The sequence below is a fragment of the Falco biarmicus genome, chromosome 15 (genome assembly GCF_023638135.1).
Source record: "Falco biarmicus isolate bFalBia1 chromosome 15, bFalBia1.pri, whole genome shotgun sequence".
NCBI classification, from domain to species: domain Eukaryota; kingdom Metazoa; phylum Chordata; class Aves; order Falconiformes; family Falconidae; genus Falco; species Falco biarmicus.
The window spans coordinates 17,518,641-17,522,925 of NC_079302.1; positions in this window are offsets into that span (position 1 = coordinate 17,518,641).

Below are 4,285 nucleotides of genomic sequence, written 5' to 3' on the forward strand. Positions count from 1 at the left end.
CCTGGCTGAAAAAGAAAGAAAAAAAATGTGAGATTAGTTTGAGTCCAGTTTGCTGTGCCTGTGCAAACGCTTTTGCTGGAACAAGGCAGGAGGGGCAGCAGGGACCGAAGCTGCTGCAGAAACGCAAGTGTAGCCACATTCCTTGATATTTGAGTAGACGGCCAGACCGACTTAAAGTCAAATGTTTTTAGGTGGATTGTAATCTTTTTTATAATCATTATTTTTTCTCATGTTCCAGATAGAACCAACCACAGAAAGGGTGTTTCTCCGGTGGATCTGTTCACACAGTACTTAGTGTTGGCAGCTCATTTCTGTCTTAGTCATGTTTTCATTTTTTCTTTAGCAGATGTTTACAATTACTCCTTAAAATGTTTCCATTTTCTGTGATCATTGAATGTGAATGAGGTGACATTTTTAAAAATAATTGTAGCTTTTTCTGGCCAGAAACCATGTTGTTAGATTCAAATAGTCTTTGTCTTTTAAACTGTGGTAAAGGTTTTATATCTTTGTAACAGCAGCATCTGCACTGGTTTGCTTATTCTTTTTTTTTTGCCAAAATCAAAGTGTTATTTGTCATTATCTGACTGTATCTTGTATCTGGTAATCAGATGTGTATATGTCTTTTTATTTAACCTTAAAGACACAAAGCTTATTCTCCTGAATTTGTGCTTGAGAATTTCTTGGGAGGACCGCAGAACAAATGGTATTACAGCAGCCTAAGCTCCTGAAATGCAAAGGAACATTTCTTTGCTTTTCTTTCAATCAGTTTTTTCATTTGTTTTTATTGACCTCAGTTTAGATCAAAGTTCTCACAAATAATTGCCATGTTGCCAACACCTGCAATTATGTTACAATGTTTGTAACGCTTCAAATGTTCTTCAAAAACCCATTCCTGGGAATCACGCAAATTTTTGAGAAAGCTCATCCGTTGCTTTTTTTTCCCTTCTTTTGTTTTGAAAAAAGAAAAAAAAAAAAAGAAAAAATTCATTTGCAGAAAAATTATAAAAATATGCCATACATTTACCGTAAAGGCTTAAAAAAGGGTGTCACACATATATTTTAAAAGATCACTTTATTTAATGCAGTCTCGTGACTTTTGGAGTGCTGACTCACGATTTTTGCATGCTTGACATCAGCAATACCACAACTAAGAGAAAATCTTTGTGAAAGATTCCTTTCTAGTCCTCTTGAGACAAAGGGATCCTCCAGGAAAAAAAACAGAGAAACAACTGTTTCTTATTCATGATAGTTCTCAGTTAAAAACAAGCACAAAACCCAACTTTAAAGCAAACAATCTACAATATCTGCCAAACCATTCCTGCATTCTTTCTTCACCATAAAGACTCAAAAAAGGTACAAACATTTTTTTTTTTCCTTTTCTTTGGTAGAATGGTACGAAATCACGTAACGTATGAAAATGAAGCTTCTAGTATAATTTAATATTTTTCAATTAACAGCTTCTTTTAATATGCCCGATTCCTCCCTCCCTTTTGTCAAGCAAGAAGTCTGGCATTAGGGACAGACAATGACTTTTTCGTTAATGATCATATGTTATTTTTAATTATACTATGTATTTTTTTAGCTTCCATAAAAGAAATATAACAATTTTAGGATGACATTCCTTCTGCTTAATTAAAAAAAGTTTTCCTTTACTAGGAATACAGTACTCCGAGAAAAACATGAAAATTCCACTGAAAAAAGAAAATAGAGCCTTTTTACTCTTAAATGAAAATTTTGGCCCATGAGTTAATGCATTTTCATTGCAGTACATTAGTTGATCTGTGACTTCAAGGTTCTATTTGTTGAAAACAACTACAAATATTCCTTACAGCTAATAATACAAAAGGTAATCAGTAGCTATTATTAACATTACTTGATAGTAGTAGTAGAGGGAATATAACAATATATTATACTAACAGTAAAAATTTGATTCTGGAGCTGGCTGTTTAGCAGTCAAAACTAACCTCCTTTATCAAGCAAAACTTCCAATTAATTCCAAATTCCAGTTTTTCTGCATTAAGACTTGAGGATAATTTGCTTGTGGGTAGGATAAAAATGGTTGGTATGTGCCTTTATTAGAATAAATATTTTTGACATAAACTCTTTCAGAGGCAAATCAGGTCAAAGGATGATTTACAAAATTGTCATTGTCATATGGCATTAATTTGATAGCTCATTTCAATTGACATCTGTGAGAAACAGTTGGACATGCTGTTTCTCTTGCATTAACCAGACTTTTTAATTAATTATGCAAAGCTGAAAGCAAACAAACAAAATTAGACTGAAAAGTAAAACTATACTCAAGTAAAGCTACACATTACCCAGCTAAATTCACACTATAACTAAGTCTAAAACTGTCCTGTACTATGAATTACCTTGGAATAGCAAACCCATCAGAACCATCATTCAGGGAGTGCTGCTCAGCACAGAATATGAAACCTTCTCCAGCACCATAGATCACTCTTTTTTTTTTTTTTTTCTCACCCATTTGTTCTACATACAGACATGAACAAAAATGCTATTATTACTTCTAAATATCAATTCTAAATATTTCCACTATTTCTAATACCAGTAATACTACTGTTTCCTCACCATCAGTCTTTCAGAACAATATTGAAATCAGAGACGATTTAAGTATTTTGTTCACAAAGTTGGATCTACTGAATAGCAGGCAATAAAATATGTTATTTAATCTATGCTGCACCAGTCCTTTAGCTCACAAAACTCATGCTGGGTCTCTCTAAACATCAGTAAGCATAACACTAATTTAAGAATGCCAGAGCATCACTGCTCTGCAATATTATTATCCCATATTTGTAGTAAGTCTTTGTAACCCCGATTTACCTAAAAATACAATTTTTCTTTTAGTCTTTTTAGAATGATACTATATTTTCATGCCATCTCAGTAGAAATATATCTGAATAGAGAATTCTTGTGGCAAAGTAGCATTAGGACACCACAAGCTTCAAATACATCAATACAAAGTAAAGGTGGGTTTTTTTTCTGGTTTGGTTTTTTTTTTCCCTAGGTTGTAAATATCCAAGATGCTGCTGTGCTATTTGATCAAGATGGGGTTAAAAATTACCTTATAAGCAATATCTAGAGCACTTCAACACTCTTAATGTGACTTGAGCTTGCCTATGTGAAATCTTGTCTTTTGTGACTGCTCTCCTGTAGAAACAAAATCCTATTGTAAGACCTCAAGCCACCAGCATTTCTCTTCCCAATTAAAAAAAAATAAATATTTTTTTTAAAGTCTTCAGCTCAGCTTGGGCTTTGGCTACATCATTCATCACTCAACTAATGTATAAAATCTCATAGAAAGGAGCAATTATTTCTGTACATATATCACTTCATTAATTAATGTAAAGATTATTTGCAAGAAAGGACTCTATGCTTGAAATCTGGGTAGTCCTGGAATATAAAACCTCAATTTGTAATGTGAGTTCTTGGCTGTACAGATTGTTGTAGATACCGGGTGGTGCAGACTGAAAAGACTGTTTGTTGGCTGTTTCTTTCTGACACAGTATATGAATCCCATTCTGAGGTGGTCTGCTGGTTGCCTGCAGTGCAGAAGAAACTGTTTCTCTTTTGATGTATAATTTGGCTTCTGGTTTTTGTTTTGCTTTCCTTACAGCACTGACTGACCATGACTGGAGCTGGTTGAGGGTGTTAGACTGATATGCAGTGGCTCTCACTCTACCAGAGTGCCCAGCCAGGGTATTTTCCTCATCTTAAATCAAGCTTCAGATGTGAGGTCAATGAAGTATTTCCCCCAGACCAGTTTGGTACAAACTATTAGATTTTTTTTTTTGGTTTTCTTTCCTCAGGAGGTTTTAATTATCTAAAATAATTTGAGAATTTTGCCTCCCCCTGCAACTATAAGTGAATGAATCCAAAAACAAAATATTTAGGAAATGACTTCTTGTTTACAAAGATGAAATAAAAAAGTTCTCTTTCTGTCCTCATAAAAACTGTCAAAGTACCACATGCAGAGCTATTATTATGCTTTTAAATCAAAACTGTGCAAAGTTCCAAAGAATGTACCGTGGTCAATTATTGCATTATGTTATCGGAGCTGCCAAGCTATCAAAATAAGTTTCTAAGAGTCCTGTAATTACAATACTAAGATTCTAAACAAGTACCGACTGAGTGAATGTCTCTGTAACAGCGCACATGTATATAATTATAATGACTTATAAGAGGAGTAACTCCATCACTCAGTGACTGAAGACAGCATACTTTGACTTGTAATTTACAGCCAGGCCTGTTTGGCCAGCTCCTG